Below are 26,447 nucleotides of genomic sequence, written 5' to 3'. Positions count from 1 at the left end.
AGTGCTAGATAATATTCCTTTGTCTGGATGTATCCATTCATCTGCTGACATACATCTTGGTTGCTTCCAGGTTTTGGCAATTATGAATAAAGCTGCTATAAACATCCATATGCAGGTCTAGGGTAGACATAAGTTTTCAACTCCTCTGGGTAAATACCAAGGAATGTGATAGCTGGATCACATGGTATGAACTGCTAAACTGTCTTCCAAAGTATCTGTGCTATTTTTCATTCCTGCCAGCAATAAATGAGAGCTCTTCTTTCTCCGTATCCTCATCAGTACTTGGTTTAACTTTCATTTCCCTAATGACATAGATGTGGAGCTCTTTTTATATGCTTATAGCCATCTCTATATATCTTCTTCAGTGGGATATCTGTTAAGGTCTTTGGCCCATTGTTTGAGTTGTTTGTTTTCTTTTTTTTTTTTTTGAGACGGAGTCTCGCTCTGTCGCCCAGGCTGGAGTGCAGTGGCGCAATCCCTGCTCACTGCAAGCTCCGCCTCCCGGGTTCACACCATTCTCCTGCCTCAGCCTCTCCGAGTAGCTGGGACTACAGGCGCCCGCCACCACGCCCGGCTAATTTTTTTGTATTTTTAGTAGAGACGGGGTTTCACCGTGGTCTCGATCTCCTGACCTCGTGATCCGCCCGCCTCGGCCTCCCAAAGTGCTGGGATTACAAGTGTGAGCCACCATGCCTGCCCTGTTCGTTTTCTTATTGTTGAGTTTTAAGAGTTCTTTGTATATTCTGGATAATAGTCCTTGTCAGATGTGTCCTTTGCAAATATTTTCTCCCAGTATATGACCGGTCTTCTCATTCTCTTGACTTTGTTTTTCACAGAATGTAAGTTTTTAATTTTAATGAAGTCCAGCTTATCAATTATATCTTTCATGGATCATGCCTTTGGTGTTATAGTTAAAATGTCATTGCCATACCCATGATCATCTAAGTTTTCTCCCACATTATTTTCTAAGAGTTTTATACTTTTGCATTGTACATTTAGCTATTTGGTCTGTTTTGAATTAATTTTTGTGAAGAGTGTAAAGCCTGTGTATAAATTCATCTTTTTGCATGTGATGTCTAGTTGTTCCAGCACGATTTGTTGAAAAGATATGTTTGCTCCATTGTATTGCCTTTGCGTCATTGTTAAAGATCAGCTCACTATATTTATGTGGTTCTACTTCCAAGCTCTCTATTTTGTCCTATTGATGTATTTGTCTATTCTTTTGCCAATACCATACTGTTTCGATTGTTGTAGTTTTATAGTAAGTCTTAAAGTTGGGTAGTGTCAGTCCTCCAACTTTGTTCTTCTCCTTCAATATTGTGTTGGCTCTTCTGGGTCTCTTGCCTTTCCATAAAAATTTTAGAATCAGTTTGTCAATATCCACAAAATAAATTGCTCAAATTTTGGGAATGCAATGAATCTATAGATCAAGTTGAGAATAATGGAGATCTTGACAATGTTGAGCCTTCCTATAACTGAACATGGAATATATGTCCATTTATTCAGTTCTTCTTTGATTTTGTTCATCAGAGTTTTTGTAGTTTTCCTCATATAGATCTTATACATATTCTGTATGACTTCATTTACACGAGGTTAAAAAGTAGGCAAGACTAAATCTAAAGTGACAGAAGTTAGAATAAAGGTTACCTCTGGGCAGGATGAGGGATAATTATTTGGGAAGAGTCATGAGGGAGACTTCTGGGGTGCTGGAAATGTTCTCTATCTTGACCAGGGTTATGCTTATACAAGCATATGCCTAAGTAAAAATGCATCAGGCTGGATCCTGAAGATTTTTGCGGTTCACTCTATATATGTTTTACCTCAAATTTTTTTACTAACTCATTCACATTTAAGAGCATAGGTATCCTACAAATGTTTTAATAATTGAATAGGTCAAAAGAAAAAACACAAAAGAAAAAGCAAATAAACAGGCATTTCACCTAAACAAAGCTGATGTAGCAATTTATAAATCCATTTCATGGACACAGGAAAAATGTTATTTGAATGCATACTAAGTATTACCAACACATATATCTATGAAAAAATGAATGCTTTTTCAGTGCCATTATAGAAGCTGTCATTGAAAACTTGGAAGAAAACCAAAGACTACAACAAAATTAGTAAATTCTTATTTAAGTGCAAGGTAAATGAATAGGTTACATATTAAAATAAATCATTGTTTTAAATTTTCTTTTTAAAGCCATTATTATGAAAAAAATCATATTGAAAAATAATCACAACAAATTTTCTAAGCCCAAAATCCAAAAAAACAACAACTAACAAAAAGTATACCAGCAGACTACTAAATGTATCTACTTAATACAATGAAAAATATGGATCTTGTTAATAAACATAAGGTATTGTCTTCATGCCATTAAGCCTAACAAATTTGGGTGTCAAGTGAATTATAATATGGCAGACGCTATTTGTTGGTTAATGTTCGCTTTTTGGTATCATACAGAAAACATATTAGACATGATCTACTACATAATATCAATACATCCCTGCTAAAATTAGTATTGTTACATGTTTTTATCTTTGTCAAATTGACCTATTTATCTTTGAAGTATTTACCTTTGTCAAATTGACCTATTATACCTACCCATAAGTCGTTATCTAAGGTTTAAATTTTCAATCTAAAAATTTTTTTAAGTTTACAATCTCTATTCTGGAAGCCAACTCCATAATTCACTGAAATAATTACATATGTAACTTAGCTCCTGATGATAAAAAATAACCATTTTCCTCTGTAATAAGCAGTGCTCTCTCTTTTTATCCCAGCCATATGCTAATTCATTACTTGACAGAATAACAAGGCACACATTTTCTACATGATATGAAAAGTGCTCTACACAGTGCCTATTACATAGTGAGCATTATAAAAATGCTAGCTATACGTTCGTTTATATTTATTCAAGGGAACAAGACATGTATCAAATATCTACCATGTTACATACATTGCACTATAGGCTTTTCAACCAGGCATTTCAATATAGACTGCATAAAAGGAGCTTTAAGAAATACTGATACCTGGCTCCCAGCCCCAAACTTTCTAAGCTAATGGGTCTGGAGTGCAGCCTTGACATAGGGATTTGTTAAAGCTCCTCAAGTGATTTAAATTTGCAGTCAAGTTTGAGACCCACTGTTTAAACAGATGTGTTATTTCATTTACTCCTCACATATTGCTTTATTAGTTCCATTTTACAGATGAGAAAACTGAGACTTAAAGGCGTTCAGTAACTTGTCAAAGACTTAGACAAATCTGTTTGAGTCTCAGAACCTTTGTAAACAGATGTGTTATTTCATTTAGTCCTCACAGATTGCTTTATTAGTCTATTTTACAGATGAGAAAACAGACTCAAAGGGGTTCGGTAACTTGTCAAAGACTTAGACAGGTCTGTTTGATTCTCAAAACCGTTGTGCCATAGCATGTCGCTTTTTGAATGGCAAATATGCCAGTCATCAGTCTGTTTTCAACCATCTTGAAACCCTGCTGAAAAAGAGTCAAATAGTTACTTTGCAAATCTGCATATTTCAAAGGGGCCTCCCCATATATTCTAATGTTCTTTTTACTACAGATGTAGTAAAAACGTAGTATTCTAATGTACTTTCTACTACAGATTTTTGTTTCTATTTCATTTTTAAATACAGACCATAACCTCTAGAGGATCATGAAATCATTTGATGAGTCTCAATAAGCATTTTATTTGAAATAATAGAATAGAATACATGAGAATATTACAGTGCCAGAGTGCACAGCATGTAGTAAGAAATGTATTAACTCTAAGTACTGTGTTCTGAAATTCTCTCTCTCTCTCTCTCTGTGTGTGTGTGTGTGTGTGTGTGTGTGTGTGTACTATGTCAAAAAGTAAATTGTATTTCTTACCATGGATTGCAACCAAAATAAGTCTGAAAGATATTCAAACTAGAGATAAAAATCATAAGATAAAAAGACAATCCAGAAATGTCACTCATTTTCTAACTTACATATACTTACTTGTGTTTTTATCTTATCTTGGATTGTCTTCCTTCTGTAGCCATCATCAACCCAGCCTAGCTGTCCCCTCCCTTCCTTCTCTACAAGGTAGAATTAACTGTCCTTCAGTGTATTACCAATCTTAAAAACTCATTATATCATATATTTTAAAGTGTTTGCTTCAAATTTTTTATGGAAAGGGCAATGTCTCTCATTCTGAGCAAAACAAACAAAACAGAGAGTTTGATACAAAATGGAGTTTAGTTTCTTTCATTAGGTACAGCAACTCTTCAGTATTCATGAAATTTTTGTGATATGAAATATAAATTATTAATAATGAACTGCATCTTTCATCTTTTTAAATAATTGCAAATTCCCACTAGAGTTACTTTAATAGCAGGCCAGGCGCGGTGGCTCACGCTTGTAATCCCAGCACTTTGGGAGGCCGAGGCGGGCGGATCACGAGGTCAGGAGATCGAGACCACGGTGAAACCCCATCTCTACTAAAAATACAAAAAAAATTAGCCGGGCGTGGTGGCGGGCGCCTGTAGTCCCAGCTACTCGGAGAGGCTGAGGCAGGAGAATGGCGTGAACCCGGGAGGAGGAGCTTGCAGTGAGCCGAGATTGCGCCACTGCACTCCAGCCTGGGCGACAGAGCGAGACTCCGTCTCAAAAAAAAAAAAAAAGAGTTACTTTAATAGCTGGGTGATCCATGCCTAGTCCCAACAATACTCTTCTCTGCAAAGATGACATCAAAGGCGAAGGAAGACAAACTTTGAAAGTAGCTTTACTGGATTATCCAATGTTTTATACCAGCCTATTCCCTTACCCATTTCAATACTAAATAGACCATTCCATTTCCTGTTTCCCTACTTGCTCTTAATTCCACAGACATTATTGAACACTGAAATAAAATACGCTAAATCAGTTTCGTTTCCATTTCATGAATGATAATGGAAAAAAAATTTTACAAAAAAATGTTAATGAAAAGGAAACAACCACTGATTCTCTCTTAACATTAACTTAACCCCATCAAACTCTTTTTATTACCTATGTTCATCTATATGAAGCCATTTTATTGTGTATTTCCCATTTTTTAACTTTATTGAAATACTGGGACTTTTGATTATTCAAAAAATATTTATTTAAAAATAAATAGTATATATACATATATAGCTTTAATACCTTATATTGCTGATGAGGCAAAAGTTCTATATTATCACAGTGATCTGAATAATTAAGACATTTGATATCACTGACTGCATCTAGTAAATACTAGTCAGTATCTAAACAATATATAAATTTCAATAACACAGAACTAAAATTTACTTAGCATTAGAAGAAAGCAATTTAAAATTAGAGTAGGATAGAAATGAGAATTAAACTTTGGAGAATTCCAGAGAGCATATACGCTGCTCCATAAAAATCTATTTTAGGAATCCAGGTGAAACAATTCAGCCAGGCTTTCTGGAAAGTTAACCTTCAATATTTCTAGTTACAAGTTTATGCAATCTCAAAACATGGAGGAAAAAAATTCACATACCTTTTTTTTGTTTCAAATTTTGGGACTAAATCAAATGACTTTATGATGTTTTACTTTATGCAGCCTGACTTAACACTATGGGCCCAGCTATTAGAGTCAAAAGCCAGCCATGAGTTGACTGGCAGACATCTCTAATTCATCTCAGGAAGAGACAGAATGCAGCATCCACAATTCTGATGATGTCCAAAGTAGGTAAAGAATTGGTCATATGCCAAGTATTTCCCCTTGGAACGCAAACAGAACGGCTGGAGGTGGAAAAAACTCATAGCATGCTACTATTTAAATTTAAATTTAAATTTAGCTCTTTTTGGCTAGAAAAGGGGGTGTAGTGGGGGTAGTGTAAAAGCAATAATTTGGAAAATCATATTGTGACTGCAAGATCAGACAATGTAGGTATGGTTTTAGAACAGAACAATGTTTTCCTTATTTGTTTAATGTTATTAACAGGAGTTATGTGACTATTTCATCTAAATATTTAGTTTTTACTTTGAGTATAATTATCTCTGGGTAGCCTGTAACAAAACAATGAATTTCCTATTTTCCTCATTTTAGTCCATTAGGTTTTTTTAATAAGAATTTCTTTTAATTTTTAATTTTTGTGGGTACATAATATATATATATTTATAGGATAAAAATTAGGTTTTATATATCATCTATCTCACCTACCAAATGTAAAACTAAACATCATAGAGTTAAAATAATAACTCATCCATTATGGAATCTGAGGCAGTTGCTGAGGTAGACCATCAGGATAAAAATGATGCAGACACCAGTAAGAAAGGGAGATTGAGTTACAAATGTGCCCCAGGGAATATATGAACTGATGAAGCTTTTCTTTCTCGGCTTCCCAATCCTTTTTAGCTAGCTCCTCACAAACAGACGAGAAATCACTAATTAGAGGGAACAGCTAACCAAGGGACCCTTAACCAGAACCCTATCCAAAGCTCAAATGAGACAGAAAAATTATAGTCAGTTAAAAAAAAGAAAGAATGATTCATTTTAATCATCCTCTAGAATGGCATACTGGAGATTTTACATATTGAAAAAAATGATCTTTGTCAAACATCATAGTCATCTCGTTTTTCTATGAAAAACTACAAATCTCAACCATGAAAGGATGATTTAAAATAGGTGGCAAAAAATTATTGTTTTAATATCTTTGTAACTGATTTTTATAATTCATTTATTAAAAATTAGTTTAAATCAGAATTATATCAGAAGGCTTTCAGTAAAGGAAGAGGTACTTTGGCACTTGGAAAAGGAGAAGTAAATGAGAATGATAGCAGAGCATATAGTTAAAACCCTGAAATTCTAGTCTAGCAATGATCAAAATGGAAATGTCTAATATAAAAGACATTTGACTGTTATTATCAAATTAGTTGCTTACAATTTCAAAATAGTTATGGAGCATAAGATAAATAAACTTGACTCTGAACTGATTCTTAATTTATTCATTAATTCAACACATATTAAAAGTACCTAATGGCCTGAAAAGCTTATGACCATGACTCCTCCCCACTGAATTAGTTTGGACAGGAAGGATCTAGACCCTTCTCTTGTGAGCTCTCAGAAGCAGAGAGGAGACCATGCTTAACTTCAGCAGCCCACAAATGTAATCACCCAACGTTACACAAACAACCAGTTCACGAAGACCATGGTATTGCAGTAAGGAAAGTTTAATTAACAGGAGGCCAGCCACACAGAAGACAGAGCTATCACTCAAATCAGCCCCTCTGAAGCCTCAGAGATTAGGGTTTTTCAAGAATAGATTAGTGGGCAAGGGGCTAGGGAATGGGGAATGTTGACTGGCTGGGGATGAAATCATAGGAGTGTGGAAAATGTTCCTCGTGTGCTGAATCTGCCTCTGGGTGGCGGCCACAGGACCAGTTGAGTCAGGAGTCGAGAGTCCAGGTGGAGTCACCCAATAGTCAGAAATGCAGAAGTCTGAAAAACATCTCAAAAGGCCAATCTTAGGTTCTACAATACTGATTTTAGAGAAATAACTGGGTAAGTCACAAATCTTTTAATATCCAGATCAATGGCTGGTTGTTGTTTAACTACACCTACATTTTAGCACAATGCAGGCCCCTCTCATAATCCTAACCTTGCAGTCTTTCATTAGTTTTAAAAAGGCAGTTTAATTTGGGAAAGAACTATTATCATCCTTGCTTTAAGGTTAAACTATAAACTAAATTCCATCCAAAATTAGCTTGGCCTACACCTAGGAATGATCAAAGATAGCTTGGAAGTTAGAAGCAAAATGGAGTCAACTATGTCAGAGTTCTCTTTCTGTCATAATTTTGCAAAGGGGCTTCACAAACACCACAGTGAATCTAAGTACTCTTGGGGTAATCCTGAAAAGGCTTTTAATGGTGTGAAAAATGTATGGGGCTTGCAGGACTTGCTTATGGCAAATTTTCAAGGGATTACTAAGGAAAACAAAATCAACTCTAATAAAGACTCAAAAGATTTTTTAAAATCAAATACACATCATGTTCTTCTGATAGCTAACTTTAAAAGACCACTAAGGTATCAACCCAATCTTCTGGAATGCTTGTGCAATTACTACAAATTAATTTTACACTTCTGTTCAACTAAAACATATATGTAAAGGCTAGGGCTTAATTCATCTTTTAGTGAGTGAGAATTTACCAAATCCCAACAATCTTGTCTTCTCTTTCCCTTAACAGAATTCACTGTTAAAAGAATATTCTAGAAGAAAAATTTTGGTCTGAAGAAAAAAAATTACACTTCCCTCTAGTAAAAGTAGAGGTGGTGGTCTTGCTTATCATATTTGTGCATAAGACTGCTGGCTGAGATAGGCATTTGGAGCCACATTCTCCAAATGTGGCTGAAGCACAGAGGCACAATCATAGCTCACTGCCACCTTGAACTCCTGGGCTCAAGGAATCCTCCCACCTCAACCTCCCAAGTAGCTGGGACTACAGGCGCACACCACCACGGGCCTGGCTAATTTTTAATTTTTTTTCTGTAGAAACAGGATCTTGAGCCATCTTGGCCAGGCTTTTCTCTTTCAAGTGCTGAAAGAAAGTAACTGTTAATCCCATTTCCCGTATCTGGCCAAACTATCATTCAGGACTGAGGAGTGAAAAAAGACATTCTGGACAAAGGAAAACTAAGAAAATTTGATACTACCAGATGTCCTATGAAAGAATGGCTTCAGGAAGCTCTCTTAACACAAAGAAAATGATAAATCTGAGATCTTCAGAAGGGAAAGAGTAACAACAGAATTGGGAAAAATACAAGTACACATAACAGACTATCGCTAACACACAATTCTTTAATAATATTTTATGGAAAAAGCAACCATCTCTTCTGTTACTCAAAGTATGTATAGGAAATACTTAGAACAATTGTAATTTAAAAGGGTAAAAGGACCTAAATGGAAGTGAAGTTTTCTATACTTAATTCAAAGTTGAAAAATGTAAAACAGTAAGCTATGATAAGCTAAGTATGTATAAAGTAATACCAGGGGAACCACTAAGAAAAATAGTAATACCTAGGCCAACCACCAAGAAAACTACATGAAGCTATGTTTCAAAAACTTACAAATAAATAAAAATACAGCTCTAAAAAAATCCAAGTAATCCACAGAAAGGCAAGAAAAAGAAACAGAAAAATGAGAAAGAAAGGAAATAAAAAACAAGAGGAAAAAAGTAGACTTGCTATATCAATAACTACTTCACACATAAATGCTACAGACACATCAATTAAAAGAGAGATTGGCACAGTAAATTTTAAAATGCAACCCAACTATACATGTCTATGAAAACTTCTTTTCACACATAATGACATGTATACATTGAAAATAAAAATATGGAAAAAGATATATCATGCAAGTATTTATTTTTAAAAAGCAGAAGTGGCTATATCAATATCAGATAAAATAAATTTCAAAGCAAAAAAAAATCACGAGAGCCAAGGAGGGCTACTGCAAAATTACAAAAAGGACAATCCACCAAGAAGATATAACAATAATAAGTGTATATCTACCAAACAAAAGGGCTTCAAAATACACAAGGCAAAAACTAATAGATCTGAAAAGTTTAAAAATCAACAAAGGGCCGGGCGCGGTGGCTCACGCTTGTAATCCCAGCACTTTGGGAGGCCGAGGCGGGCGGATCACGAGGTCAGGAGATCGAGACCACGGTGAAACCCCGTCTCTACTAAAAATACAAAAAATTAGCCGGGTGTGGTGGCGGGCGCCTGTAGTCCCAGCTACTCGGAGAGGCTGAGGCAGGAGAATGGCGTGAACCCAGGAGGCGGAGCTTGCAGTGAGCCGAGATCGCGCCACTGCACTCCAGCCTGGGTGACAGAGCGAGACTCTGTCTCAAAAAAAAAAAAAAATCAACAAAGGTAGGCCGGACGCCATGGCTCATGCCTGTAATACCAGCACTTTGGGAGGCTGAAGCAGGCAGATCCTGAGGTCAGGAGATGGACACCATCCTGGCTAACATGGTGAAACCCCATCTCTACTGAAAAATAGAAAAAAAATTAGCCGGGCGTGGTGGCAGGCGCCTGTAGTCCCAGCTACTCAGGAGGCTGAGGCAGGAGAATGGCGTGAACCAGGGCGGCAGAGCTTTCAGTGAGCCAAGATCGCACCACTGCACTCCAGCTTGGGCGACAGAGCGAGACTCCGTCTCAAAAAAAAAAAAAAAAAAATCAACAAAGGTAGCTGGGGATTTCAATACCCCATTCTCAGCAATTAATAGAATTACTAAATTAAAAATCAGCAAGGATACAGGAAAACTGAACAATACCATCAACCAGTAGGCTATGATTGACATTAGACATTCTACTCAAGAATTTCTCAAGTGCCCATAGAGCACTCACCAAGATGCACCATATCACAGCTCATAAAACATGTCTTAGCATATTTAAAAGAATTTAAACCACACAGAGTATGTTATCTGACTAGATTGAATTAAACTAGAAACCAGTAACAGAAACAGCAGCAAAATCTTCAAACACTTGGAATTAAACAATAAATTTATAAATAGTCCATGAATCATATTTTTTTGAAACCACATAGAACTGAGTAAAAGTGAAAAGAAAACATAACAGAATCTGTCAAATGCAGCTAAAGCCAGGCTGAGAAGGAAATTTAGACACCTAAATGCTTACATTAGAATAGAGAAATGCTCTCAAATTAATAATCTAAGTTCCTATTTCAAGAAATTGCAAGAGGGAGAAAAAAATCCAAAGTAGACAGAAAAAAATTATATAAATATAAGAAATCAATGAAACTGAAAACAGGAAAACAATAGTGAAAATAAATGAAACAAAAAAATTAGTCTTCAGTAGCATTTCCATACACCAATATTGTTCTAGCTGATAGCCAAATCAACAACACAATCCCATTTACAATAGCCACACACACACAAAAAATGAAATATGTACAAATATATCTAGCAAAAGAACTGAAAGATCGCTACAGGGAGAACTATAAAACACTGCTGAAAGAAATCAGAGATAACACAAAAATTGAAAAATATTCCATGCCCATGGATTGAAAGAATCAGAACCATTTAAATGGCCACACTGCCCAAAGTAACTTATAGATTCAATGCTATTCCTATCAAAATACCAATGTCATTTTTCACAGAAGTAGAAAAAACTATTTGAAAATTCATATAGAACCAAAAAAGAGCCCTGATAGCCCAAACAAACAATCCTAAGCAAAAAGGACAAAGCTGGAGGCATCACATTACCAGACTTCAAACTGTACAAGGCTACAGTAAACAAAATAGCATGGTAATGGTAGAAAAACAAATACAAAGACCAATGGAACAGAACAGAGAACACAGAAATAAAGCTGCATAGCAACACTTCTCTGATCTTTGACAAAGTCGACAAAAATAAGCAATAAGGGGCCAGGCAATAAGGGCTCACACCTGTAATCCCAGCAGTTTGGGAGGCAAAAGCGGGTGGATCAGTTGAGGTCAGGAGTTCGAGACCAGTCTGGGCAACATGGTGAAACCCCCATCTCTACTAAAAATACAAAACATAACTGGGCATGGTGGTGCACACTGTAGTCCCAGCTACTTGAGAAACTGAGGCATGAGAATCGCTTGAACCCAGAAGGCAGAGGCTGCAGTGAGCCGAGATCGCACCACTGCACTCCAGCCTGGTGACAGAATGAGACTCTGTCTAAAAAAAAAAAAAAAATAGAATAAATAAGCAATAAGAAAAAGACTGTCTATTCAATAAATGACACTGGGATAACTGGCTAGCCACATGCACTCCTGCAAGTTGTCCAAGAAACTGGACAACTCCCTCTCACCACAAGCAAAAATTAACTCAAGATAGATTAAAGATTTAAATGTAACCCCTCAAACTATAAAAATCCTAGAAGAAAACCTAGGAAATACCCTTCCTAGCAAACACTGGCTTTGACAAAGAGTTTATGGCTAAGTGCCCAAATGCAACTGCAACAATAACAAAAACTGACAAGTGGGATCTCATCAAACTAAAGAGCTTTTGTACAGCAAAAGAAACTATCAACAGAGTAAACAGACAACCTACAGAATGGGAGAAAATATTTGCAAACCATGTATCTGACAAAACTATAATATCCGGAATCTGAAAGGAACTTAAATAGCTGAAAAATCAAAAAACAAATAATTTTGTTAAAAAATGGGCAAAAGGCTGAGTGCAGTGGCTCACACCTGTAATCTCGCAATTTGGAAGGCCGAGGCAGGAGGAGAGCTGGAGCCCAGAGTTTGAGACCAGCCAGGGCAATACAGTGAGACTTCATCTCTACAAAATATAAACAAAATTAGCTGAGTATGGTGGTGTGCACCTTTAGTCCTAGCTACTCAGGAGGCTCAGATGGGAGGACTGCTTCAGCCCAGGAGGTCAAGGCTACAGTGAGCCAAGATTGTGCCACTACACTCCACCCTGGGTGACAAGAGTGAGACCCTGTCTCAAAAAAAAAAAATGGGCAAAAAACATGAACAGACACTTCTCAAAAGAAGATGGACAAGTGGCCAACAAACATGAAAAAATGCTCAACATCATTAATCACCAGAGATATGCAAATCAAAACCACAATGAGATACCATCTCACATCAGTCAGAATAGCAACTAACAAAAAGTCAAAAACCAACAGATGCCAGCAAGGCTGCAGAGAAAAGAGAACACTTATACACTGCTGGTGGGAATGTAAATTAGTTCAGTCACTGTGGAAGGCAGTTTGGAGATTTCTCAAAATAACTTAAAAAAGAACTACCATTCGACCCAACAATCCCATTACTGGATATATATCCAAAAGAAAATAAGTTGTTCTACCAAAAAGATACACGCACTTGTATAATATGTTCACTGCAGCACTATTCACAACAGCACAGACATGAAATCAACTGAGGTGCCCATCAGCGGTGGACTGGATAAATAAAATGTGGTACATATACACATGGAATGCTATGCAGCCATAAAAAGAATGAGATTATATCTTTTGCAGCAACATGGATGCAGCTGGAGGCCATTATCCTAAGCAAATTAACGCAGGAACAGGAAACCAAATACTGCATGTTCTCACTTATAAGTGGCAGCTAAACATTGGGTACTCACAGACATAAAGATGGCAACAATAGACACTGGGAACTACGAGAGAGGGGAGAGAGGAAGGGGGAAGTGGGCTGAAAAACTACTGATTGGGTACTATGCTCACTAAATGGGTTATGGGACTATCCATATCCCAAACCTCAGCATCATGCAATATACCCAGGTAACAAACCTGCATATGTACCCCTTGTATCCAAAATAAAATCAAATAAAATAAAGTCTTCTAAAAGAATGTATAAAATTGATAAACATCTAGCAAAACTGACAAGGATTTTGTATTAGTCACGGTTCTCCAGAGGAACAGAACTAGTAGGATATATGACTACATATATAAGGGAGTTTATTAGGGAGAATTGGCTCACAGGATTACAAGACAAAGTCCCACAATAGGCTGCCTGTAAGCTGGAGAAGACAGAAGCTGGTAGTGGCTCAGTCTGAGTCCGAAAGCCTCAAACCACGGAAGCCAACAGTATAGCCTTCAGTCTGTGGCCAAAGGCCCAAGAACCTCTGGCAATTCCCTGGTGCAAGTCCCAGAGTCCAAAGGCCAAAGAACCTGCAGTCTGAGGTCCAAAGGCAGGAGAAGCAGAAGGAAGCATCCGAGGCTGGAGAAAGAAGGCAGCCCAGAAGGCTCAGCAAGCAAAGCTTATCCCACCTTCTTCTGCCTGCTTTGTTCTAGCCACACTGGCACAATGAGGGTGGGTCTTCCTCTACCAGTCCACTGACTCAAATGTCAATCTCCTCTGGCAGCACCCTCACAGATACCCCTAGAAATAATACTTTACCAGCTATCTAGGCATCCTTCAATCCAACCAAGTTAACACCTAATATTAACCATCACAGATTTTTTAAAAGATAAGACTCAAGTCACCAACATAAAAAATGAAACAAAGACGGGGGAGGATTGCTTGAGCCCAGGAGTTCGAGACCAACCTGAGCAACATAGCAAGGCCTATCTCTTAAAAAAAAAAAAAAAAAAAAAACTATCTCAACAGAATCTAAAGACAATAAAAGGATAATAAGGGAAAATTATGACTAACTTTACTGTTATGAATTCAACAACTTAGCAAAACTAATCAATTTCTTAAAAAAACACAAACTACCCAATCTCAGGCAAGATAAAACAGATCACTTAAATAGTTGTATAACTACTAAAGAAATCATCCTGATTTTGTCATTAAATATCCTGAAAAAGAAATGTCCAGACCAAGGTGGTTTTATTATGCAGTTTTGCCAAACACTCAGTGAAGAATTAACACCAATTTTAAACAAACTCTTTCAGAAAATAGGAGAAGAAACACTTTCCAACTCATTTTATGAGACCAATAGTACTCTGACAACCAAAGCCAAAGAAGCACCAAAAAAGAAACTACAGACCAATATATCTTTCACTTAGATGCAAAAATCCTTAAAATTTTGCAAACTGAATCTAACAATATTTGTGGATATACTGTGTGTGTACCTAATGTGTGTGTATGTATAATGTATGTGTATGTATAATATATGTATAAGTATGTGCTGTCATGACAAAGTGAGATTTATTTCATCTATGCAAGGCTGATTCAATATTCAAAAATAAATCAATGTAACCTACCATATCAATAAGAAAGAAAAATCATACATCTATATCAATTGATACTAAAAAAAGCATTTGATGTAATTCAACATTCATTCAGGATAAAATGTCTCAGTATACTAAGGACAGAGAGAAACTTTCTTGACCCCGTAAAGAGCAGGTGCAAAAAACCTACACAATTAGCATTACATTTAATAGTGAAAGACTGATTTCCTTCTATGATTAAGAAGAAGGCAGCCAGGCGTGGTGGCTCACGCCTGTAATCCCAGCTCTTTGGGAGGCCGAGGCGGGTGTATCACCTGAGGTCAGGAGTTCGAGACCAGCCCGACCAATAATTGTGAAATCCCCTCTCGACTAAAAACACAAAACTGGCCAGGAGTGGTGGCATGCACCTGTGTCCCAGCTACTCAAGAGGCTGAGACAGCAGAATTGCTTGAATCCGGGAGGCAGAGGTTGCAGTGAGCCGAGATCGTGCCACTGCACTCTAGCCTGGGCAACAGAGCAAGGCTCCATCTCAAAAAAAAAAAAAAAGAAGAAGAAGGCAAGGATGTCCACTCTCACCACTTTTATTTAACATAGTACAGGAAGTTCCAACCACTGCAATAAAGCAAGAAAAATGAAGACATACGGATTGGAAAGAAATAAAACTGTCTCTATTTTCTGATGACATGATTGTCTACATTTTAAAAAAAACCTCAAAAGGTCTATAATTCTCAGAACCAAAAAATGACAATATCAACACACAAAAATCAACTGCATTTCTACATCTTGACAATGAAGAAATGGAAATGAAAATGTAAAACATAGGTATAATTTTCCAAAGAAAATTGAAAACATAGGTATAAATCTAAGATAACATGTGCAAGATTTATATAATTAAAATTATAATTGTGCAGGAAGGTTTACATGGAAAAGAAAGAAAAAACAAAAAAAATTAAAAAATTATAAAATCCTGATGAAAGAAATCAATGAAGACCTAAATACCTGGGGACATGCCATGTCCATGGATTGAAAGAAGCAACGCAGTGATGATGGCAATTCTCCCTAAATCAATGTGTAGGTTTAACACAATTTCTATTAACATTTGGTTAAGTTACAACAACAAAATTCTACATTGGATAGATCTTTTTAAAGTGGCTCTTCCACAGAGACAAATTCCATTGAAATTAATTTCAATTTGTAAAATAATTATGGCATGTATCATCATTACATAGTCTCAAGAATACTACTGTGGACTTTAAATAAGGAGGAAAGGAATTAGTAAACAGCAATTTGAAACAATTCTAACAATATTTTTTTAAAACTGCTAATAACAACAAATGCTACACAGGCAACAAAAGCAAAAATAAACAAATGGGACTAAATCAACTTTAAACTTTTTGTGCACCAAGGGACACAATCAACAGAGTGAAAAGGCAATGTACAAAATGAGAAAATGTTTGCAAAACATATTATCTGACAAGGAGTTGATACCTAGAATATATAAAGAACTACAACTCAACAACAAAAAATCAAATAACCCTATTTGTTTATTTATTCTATAATTTCAACTTTTATTTTAGATTCAGGGGGTACATGTGCAGGTTTGTTACCTGAGTATATTGCATGATGCTGAGGTTTAGGGTGTAATTGATTCCATCACACAAGTGGTGAGCATAGTACCCAATCGGTAGTTTTTCAGCCCACATTCTTCACCCTCCTACCTCCCTATAGTAATCACCAGAGTCTATTGTTGCCATCTTTATGTCCATGAGTACCCAAAGTTTAGCTGCCACTTATAAGTGAGAACATGCAGTATTTGGTTTCCTGTTCCTGCGTTAATTTGCTTAAGATAATGGCCTCCAGCTGCATCCATGTTGCTGCAAAAGATATAATCTCATTCTTTTTATGGCTGCATAGCACTCCATGGTGTATATGTACCACATTGTATTTATCCAATCCACCGCTGATGGCACCTTGGTTGATTTCATGTCTTTGCTATTGTGAATAGTGCTGCAGTGAACATATTATACAAGTGCATGTATCTTTTTGGTAGAACAACTTATTTTCTTTTGGATATATATCCAGTAATGGGATTGCTGGGTCGAATGGTAGTTCTGTTTAAGTTATTTGAGAAATCTCTGAACTGCTTTCCACAGTGGCTGAACTAATTTACATTCCCACCAGCAGTGTATAAGCATTCTCTTTTCTCTGCAGCCTTGCTGGCATCTGTTGGTTTTTGACTTTTTGTTAGCTGCCATTCCGAGTGATGCGAGATGGTATCTCATTGTGGTTTTGATTTGCATGTCTCTGGAGATTAGCGATGTTGAGCACTTTTTCATATTTGTTAGCCAGTTGTCCATCTTCTTTTGAGAAGTGTCTGTTCGTGTCCTTTGCCCACTTTTTTTTTTTTAAGATGGAGTCTCGCTCTGTCTCCAAGCTGGGGTGCGGTGGCAAGATCTCAGCACAATCTCAGCAACCTCCATCTCCCGGATTCAAGCAATTCTCCTGCCTCAGCCTCCCAGGTAGCTGGAATTAGAGGCGTGCGCCCACCACGCCCAGCTAATTTTTGTATTTTTAGTAGAGACAGGGTTTCACCACGTTGGCCAGGATGGTCTCAATCTCCTGACCTCGTGATCCACCCTCCTCGGCTCTCCAAAGTGCTGGGACTACAGGCATGAGCCACCACGCCTGGCCTTTTGCCCACTTTTTAATGGTGTTATTTGTTTTTTGTTTGTTCAACTGTTTAAGTTCTTTAGATTCTGGATATTAGACCTTTGTCAGATACATAGTTTGCAGGCATTTTCTCTCATTCTGTAAGTTGTCTGTCTACTCTGCTGATAGTTTATTTTGCTGTACAGAAGCTCTTTACTTTGACTAGGTCCCACTTACAAATTTTTTTGCTGCAATTGCTTTTGGGGACTTAGCCATAAATTCTTTATCAAGGCAATGTTGGGAAGGGTATTTCCTAGGTTTTCTTACAGGATTTTTATAGTTTGAGGACTTATATTTAAATCCTTAACAGAGCTAGTTTTTGTACACAGTGAGGGGTAGGTGTCCAGTTTCATTTTTCTGCATATGGCTAGCCAGTTATCCCAGTATCTTTTATTGAACAGGGAAACAGGAAGTATTTTCCATATTACTTTTGTCAACTTTGTCAAAGATGAGATGGTAGTCACCATGTGGCTTTATTTCTGGATTCTCTATTCTGTTTCACTGGTCTATGTGTCTGTTTTTGTACCAGTACTATGGCTATTTTGTTTACTACAGTCTTACAGTATATAGTTTGAAGTCAGGTATTGTGATGCCTCCAGCTTTGTTCTTTTTGCTTAGGATTGCTTTAGCTATGCAGGGTCTTTTTTGGTTCCCTATGAATTTTCGAATAGTTTTTGTTTTGTTTTGTTTTTTTAGTTCTCTGAAAAATGACTTTGGTAGCTTGATAAGTATAGCACTGAATCTGTAGACTGCTTTGGGCAGTATGGCCATTTTAACAATATTGATTATTCCAATCCATGAGCATGGAATTTTTTTTTCATTTTTTTGGTATGTAGTCTCTGATTTCTTTCAGCAGTGTCTTGTAGTTGTCCTTGCAGAGATCTTTCACCTCCTTGATTAGATGTATTCTTAGGCTTTGGTTGTTGTTGTTATTATTGATGTTGGGGATTTTTTTTTGTGGCTACTGTAAATGGGATTGCATTCTTGATTTGGCTCTTAGCTTGAATGTTATTGGTGTATAGAAATGTTACTGGTTTTGTGCATTGGTCTTTTATCCTGAAACTGTATAACAGCTGTTTATAAGTTCCAGGGGCTTTTTGGCAGAGTCTTTAGGGTTTTCTAGGTACTGGATCGTATCAATAAGGAGAGATGATTTGACTTCTTATTTGCATGCCTTTTATTTCTTTCTCTTGCCTGATGGCTCTGGCTAGGACTTCCAATAACCCTATTTTAAAATGGGCTAATGCCTTGAATAGAAAGAGGATATACAAATGACCAATAAACAAATGAAAAGATGTCCAATGTTACTAATCATAAGAGAAATACAAATCAAATCTGTAACGAATATCATATTGCACCCATTAAGACAGCTAAATCAAAATATCACAAAATAAGTGGCAAGGTTGAGGAGAAATTGCAACACCTGTGCACTGTTGGTGTGACAGTAAAATGGTGCAACTCCTATGGAAAACAACAGGGAGGTTCCTCAAAAATTAAAAATAGAACTACCATATACTCCAGCAATTTCACTTCAGGGTATAATCTGAAAAAAATTAACAGCACAGTCTTGAAGAGGTATTTGCATGCCCATGTTCATAGAAGCAGTGTTCACAACAGCCAACAGGTGGAAGCAACACAACTGTCCATGGATGATGAATGGATAAACAAATGTGGCACATACTTATAACGGAATAGTATTCAGCTTTAGAAAGTAAGGAAATTCTGACATATCCTACAACATGGATGAACTTGGAGGACATTATATTAAGTGAAATAAGCCAGTTACAAAAGACAAGCATGTATGATTCCACTTGTATGAGGTATCTAAAGTGGTCAAATTCATAGAAACATAAAGTAGAATAGTGGTTACCAAGGGCAGAGGGTGAAGCTAGGGGGAGGTGGGTGAAAAGCAGAGTTGTTTAATGAGTATAGAGTTTGAGGTTTACAAGATGAAAAAGTTCTGAAGGTCTGTTTCACAATAACGTGAACTGTATACTTCTGCACTGTACATTTAAAAATGTTTAAGACGTTTTTATCACAGTAAAAAAAATTATACAGCCAGGCATGGTGGTTCACACCTGTAATCCTTGCATTTTGGGATGCTAAGGCTGGTGGATCACTTGAGCTCAGGAGTTTGAGACCAGCTTGGGTAATATGGCAAAACCCTGTCTTTACGAAAAATACAAAAATTAGTTGGGCACAGTGTTACACCTGCAGTCCCAGCTACTCAGGGGGCTGAGGTGGGAGGATCGCTTGAGCCCAGGAATTTAAGGCTGCAGTGAACCATCATCACACCACTGCACTCCAGCCTAGGTGACAGAGGGAGACCTTGTCTCAAAAAAAAAGAAAAAAATATATATATATTAAAAATAATGCTACAAAATATGTACTGGAAGAAAAATTTGCCTTTGTGGAATGCCTACAATCACCCAAATAATTATATAAATACTAAGATTTTCACACTCTTGAACTATATTATCAAGTAATTTTACTTAGGGATCTAAATCACTCTATTTATAGATATTGCTGAGTGTATTTGCTTAATTTTATTCCCAGTAGAAGCTACACTTGAGGACCTTCACACATCCTATGTTTATATTATTCTAAGTCCTTGAAGGTTCTAAAAACAAAATTCACAGATACACTCTTAAGCACAATATGGAAGTATATGCCCTACTAGAATGAAAAAACATATTCACTTTTAATCCTAAGTCAAGGATGAAAATAGATCTTGATGCATATTATATACTCAAGATAAATGTTTAAAAAAGAAAATGCCTCTTATTCTGAAATGTCAACCCCATAACATAAGTAGCAGTAAATATTTCTTTCTGCCAAAAATGCTCATTTGGCACTGATTTTTGACAAGGCTTTTTGCATATATATATATATATATATATTTCACATAATTTTGAGAAACACTGATCCCTCCCTTTCAAACTTTCCTTACTATTTGTCTATTTCCCTATCATTATTGTGGCAAGTTCCAGAAACAACTTATTTATATTTTCCAAAAAAATAATGGGTTGAAAAGTATATGTACTAACTAAGGGGGAAGCTGATGTAAACTGGAAATAGGCATCACAGATTAGTTTAAGAAAAATTCAGTTAACTTGAGAAGATACTTTTTCCTCAAATACTCTGAAGAAAAAAAAAACAAAAGGACTAATAAACCAATAAAGGTTGTCCTTTTACATATGACAGCAAATACTAGCATCTACTGTCAAAATTAGTATCTAAAACAGGCAGCTATAGACGAATTTCAAATCTCATTATGCTTCTGCATGCTAATTCTGCCTTGCTTTTTCTCTCTAGCTCCATTTTTCACATTGTAAAAATGGTGGAAATAATATCTGCTACTCTTTAAAATTCTAGATTTAAGAGATGCTAAAAAAAATTATCATCTTGGATGTGATCAAACCTAAACATAAATGAAAATGCCCCCATCTGGTTTCATAAATGTTAAACTGGTTATAGAAAGTATTCAGGTTTTTTTTTTTTGAAATGTTTGGTTTCTAGCTTTTCTCTCCATAAAACAACTAGCATGTATTTGTTAGTTAACTGCAGACTGACTGATTCTAAATATAGACTAAGATGTGTGCTAAAATTACTGTCCTGATTTTTCAGCAATCGTTCTGAATATCACACATGGTCATAGATTTTATTTGTTAAGTACCTTGAAAAAATAGATTTTTAAATAATAGTAATGACAAAATACACATGAAAATTTTCCCATCAAATGTAATAATTCAAATTAAACCCAAAGATGCTAACTTTTTCTACCAACACTTTACATTATGACATAGTGTTAAGACCACATCGATTAAAGCAGATTTTACACAATAAAGTTTAAGTGGAGTCATTTCACTTACAAAACAAAAATAGTCCTACCTTACATGAGAGGTATATCTAAGCATCCTGAAAATTCCAATCCAACAAATAGCATTGAAATGATCTTGAAGCTGCTGCCTAGATTACTGCTGAGCCACCTTCCAAATCTAAAAATGCTCAATTTACTTTAAAAAGTCAACTTCACTACATATACACTAATGGGAGAGGGAGGAAAATGTTTATAAAAACAGCTACTGCCATACTGTTGAATTAGACATGGCGCCAGCTCACACTCTGCAAAATAGGTGGTAAGAGAGATGAAAATTTTCTAAATAATCCTTTGTCAAATATACTGTTCCATTACACATAACTAAGCAGAAAAACAAAAATAACACAGAAGTTAGAAAGCTCAGGTGCTACAGCACAATTTAGAAAAAGCAAACAATGTGGATGGTTCAATATGCCCAGTGGACCAACAATCTCACCAATTTCAAAAGAAAGGATCAGAGACCTTTGGGTCAGCCACAGAGAAGACCCAGTGAATGCTGGAGTACTTAACTCTAAACCTTCAAAGGAAACATAAGCCAACTAGTTGCTTGCAAATAAAAGGTGAAAGAAAAAGGGGGAAAATTTACTTATCACTCACCTTCCCAGAGCCAAAACAATTCCAATACCTTGGCTCTGTCAACTACTGTGTGTACTATACACAGAAGTGTGTTAACAGATAAATGTCAAATAGGAAATAACAGAAATAAAGATTAGAGGAGAATACTCAAGCTTATTTAAGTTTAACTTTTCTACTTTAACTCCAGGAAAAATATTTGCTAAGCTCACTTCAACTTTGAAAGATAATGCCTGAGAATGGAGACAGATTTACCACCTTCTAAGAGGTTACAAACTTTTCAATAATAGGTTTCAACTAAGCACAGGACAAATTCTGCCTAAAATACTCTGCCTATGTTAATGTCCAGCTTCTATCAGAAATCCTCTTTCAGGACCTGAAAAGTGGGGTGGAAATCCTCTTTTTGGTTTATAATGTGATGCTTTTGTTTTCATTGTTTCAAGTCTCTCAAGACTGATGGCATAGTATCAGAACCTGCCTCTCTGCTCCCTAGTTGTGCCCTCAGGCACATTCATCTGCCTTGGCTCTGCTTCCACTGGCTCTCATAGACACTTAATGGCCTGCCTACCTCAATGGATTCCCAGGCTTGTGACCTCAATGGATTCCCAGCCTTGAAAGAGAGTGGAGGTAGGACAGTGAGGAAGCTCAGGTGAGAACCTGGAGGAGCAAGTCAGGAGCCCAAAGTACCTGTCCAACACTGGGCCCCTGTCCTTCTCATTGCAAGAAGGTAGTGCCATGTATCCCTACAATGAATAGAGGAAACTGAAGCACAGTCTCTCTCCTCCATGAGGGGAATTTCCTCTGGTGGAAGGATACTGGGAACAAGGGGAGGGGGAGCATCTGAATGCTGAGAAGAGATGTTGGGAACTTTATGCATCTGACAATCACTGTTCTCAAAGGTCATCTCTGGCAAATGTACAGGGGAGGCAGGAGAGGTCTTTAATGCCTGTCAGCTGTCCCTCTCTTACACCTTATACCTTGTGCCCAGGACTTCTGCTCAGACCTAAGCAGAGGTCCCAAATTCCTGCTCTCACCTTTGTGAATTCCCCAAATTAGAGTGCAAAAGTGAGCTCACAGCTGTGCCTTGCAACATCAAGACCCTGAAGCTGGAGACCTGGGAATCTAATACAAAAGGATAGAATAAGCTGAAATTTGAAGGAGATAGATATGTGTGTTGTGGGTGAGGGAATGCAGAGGTTTATAGCTGAAGTCCACAAATACAACACTGGAACCAGAAAGTAGTCTATCACATATTCTCCTTCTCTGACTATAAACTCTTACTCACTCTCACCAAGCCTATTCTCCAACTTAGTATCTTCTCTCCTCAGTGACACCAACTGCCTGCCTTTCTCCCAGTCTCCATGATTTAATCAGTCTTTAGTCTAATCAAAAGAAGTTGCTTGAAAAAGTATAATCTGAGGAGCCACTGACAAGATTGGGTATTATGAATTATTAATATGCAAATATTCTATAATCGACATGTAAGTATTCCAAATTGAACATGGGGAATTTATATACTTTGGATATGGGTCCCTATCCAAATATCACGTTGAATTTTATTCCCCAGTGTTGGAGTTGGGTGTGGGAAATATTTGAATCCTGGGGACATATCCATCATGAATGGCTTAACGCATGCCTTTGGTGATAAGTGAGCACTCACTCTGAGTTCTCGCAAGATCTGGTCACTTAAGGTGTGTGGCACCACCCCCTCACTCTCTCTCTTGCTCCTGCTTTCTGCTACGTGACATGCCTGCTCCCCCTTCCCCTTCAACATGATTGGACGCTTCCTAAGGCCTCCCCAGAAGCAGATGCTGCTATGCTTCCCGTACAGCCTGCAGAACTGTGAGCCAATTACACCTCTTTTCTTATAAATTACCTAGTTTCAGGTATTTATTTATAGCAATGCAAGAATGGCCTAATATAAGAACTCAGTAGTTTCAAAACTTGCTTAAAACAGTGCAACTTCAAGACCTCATACCCTTTAATCCAGAAATTTTATTTCTGAGACTCTATGCTAAGGAACTAATATTCAAAATACAAAAAAAAGAGCATATGCACAAAGATGTTCGTCACAGTGCTATTATTATCATCAATAATTGTTTATTATGATGTCATCAATAGTGACAATGAGGAACAATTAGGCAATGATAATACATCTACCAAATGGAAAATTATATAGGCATTGTTAAGCCTGCCATTAGGCATTTTAAACCTAGTATTAAGCCCAATTGTAATTAAATGAAAACTAAACTTATAGAATTTTAAATTTAAAAATAATATAAAAGTAATATAGATACCATAACTAAAACTACGCATGAAAAAAGTGGAAAGAAACATGTCAAAAATGAATAGTGATTGTCTTTAGTTGGTGAGATTTTGAGGGTGTTTTTTTTCCTTTTTATATTCTTACACTTTCCAAATCGTTCATAATTCTCTAATGGGGGCCGGAGCTAAAAGGCAAATTCCTTTGGAAGAGGAACAATTGTACTTGCACAGAAAACTTTTTCTCAGTTTAGTTGACAATCCTTTTAGTACCCAGGAAACAGATCACTCCCTGGAAGGGGACTCAGGGCAAAGGATATGGAGAATGTAAGAAAGAGAAATGATTAACAGATCAGAAACATATCTCACTCTCTGACATTCAAGTTTCTTCATGATCTTTCACCATGTATCCAAACAGTAGATGAGCACTTCTTAGCTGAACCTTTATGTGGCATTCTCTTTGCCTATAAGAATCCTTCCCAATCTCTGAGACTGAATTAATTCACTTCAACCCATGAAGACTTTCCTGATCCTCTGATCATCCAAGGCTCTACTATTTCTCCTTTCTCTTAAGGTATAGATATAGCAGTTAGGTCTGCACCACCCTTTTCTGGTATTAAGCCAATTCTAAGTTATCTGTTAATTACTCATGTTTAAGTAAAATTTCCCCTGCTAGACTTTAAGTTCCTTGAAGTGGGGAATTTAGATGGTTTGCAGACTGTAGTCATTGCACAAACAGAGAGGAGAGAGAGCAGTTCTAAAGCCAAGTTGGTATTATATTCATACTCTCAGTGATGTCATCTAAGTAAAATGTGCTGCCTCTGTTTTAAAATCTTGCTGCTGACCATCCATCACCAGGACATGCACTTTCCTTTTTTTTAATAGCAGTGGTATTGTATTTTTGCTTATTCATTGATGCCAGTTCTGCTGTCCCCCTTAGGATTAAACAGATTGGATTGCAAGATGCCTTGCCAAGGTTCAGGATATAGGTTATAGCCATGTAAAGAACAAAATGAAATGACCTTTTAGGAATCAAACTCAAGACTCTTCACAAGACCCCACTTATCATACTCTTGTTTGAACAACAAATATAAATTTGTGCCTCCATTTTATGTCTTTATTTAGGCAGTGGACTTTATCAATATCCCCATTAACTTGAAAAAGAATTCCCCAATGCAAATCGTTCAATACTTTAGAAATGACATACTAAGATGACTCTGTTCCTGCCTACCGTCAATACTATGTGAGTATTTAGAGATAATGAGCATCTGTACTATAGCAACCTGCCTCCTGAGACATAAACAAGAGATGCATCTCTTAAGAGAAAATCCGTAAGTCGCTAATGAAAGCAAGTCAAAGGACCCATCAACGGGCGAAGAAAGACCTAGCATCCATTATTTTTACAGAAGGAGTATAGAAGGTCAATATAATCGTTGACTCTTAAGGGCAGGGTAACAACAAACAAATTCAGTTTCCCACTATATAAGAACTACATTTTACTACAACACTCATATTTCTAAACTAAGAGTCAAGGCTTGTCCAAATTCCACGGCTTACTGAGTGGTCTTAAACCTTCTCCGAATTTTGTTCCTTAGTCTGTAAAATGGAGTTATCACCTGTTATGCAAAATCACAGAGTTGTAATGAATCAAATAACCTTATCTTAGTATGGGTTCACCTGTCACCCTATTGTGGGGTGCAGTTCAGTCGCACACCTCATCAACTAAGTAGTTATTATTACTGTAAATGTCTCCCTAACATTTAAGACAGAAAAAGATTTCCAGGGTTCTTCTTACTTTTTTAATCGACTTCTCCAACACTTGAGCATCCACCAAATATCACTGCCAAAAATGTGCTGAACATCTCCTGTTATGACCTCACTCTCCTATGTAGTGTTGTTCACATATTTTTTACCATATGCTTTCTAAGAAAATAGATTATTTTTCACATGATTCAAAGCATCTTTCTTTCATATTGAAGGAGCAATAATTCCTCATGCAGGAAGTTTACAGGTTGTTGTTGCTGTTGTTTGAGATTACTCCTCAATTAATTAATTCTATGTTTAATATCTAATAGAGCATATATATGTACACTTGGACACACTTTATTAATACAGTGGAAAATCCATGGACTATAGAGTCAGGAAAACCTATATTCGAATTCTTGTTCTGTGACCTTGAGAATGTAATTTAACTTCTCTGCTCCTCAGTTTCCACATTTGGTTCTGGATTATGATGATTTAATAAAATACGATATATAAAAGTAAGTGCCTAGGCTATGAAGGTATTATTTCCTACCTCTCCTAAATCTTTTCTTTCTATGCCAGGATCAATCAAACCCACCCAGAATACAAGGCAACT

General features: G+C 36.7%; 1 protein-coding gene across 1 annotated transcript in view; it reads right to left on the bottom strand.

The window, feature by feature from the left end:
• The window catches only part of TTLL7 (tubulin tyrosine ligase like 7), a 134,449-nt gene that overhangs the window by 107,042 nt on the left and 960 nt on the right, over window positions 1-26,447 (bottom strand). The gene's annotated exons all lie outside the window — the stretch shown is intronic.

The sequence above is a fragment of the Hylobates moloch genome, unplaced genomic scaffold (assembly GCF_009828535.3).
Source record: "Hylobates moloch isolate HMO894 unplaced genomic scaffold, HMol_V3 SCAFFOLD_5, whole genome shotgun sequence".
NCBI classification, from domain to species: Eukaryota; Metazoa; Chordata; class Mammalia; order Primates; family Hylobatidae; genus Hylobates; species Hylobates moloch.
Note: the sequence above shows the minus strand (reverse complement) of the source record. Positions and strands in the feature narration are given on the sequence as shown.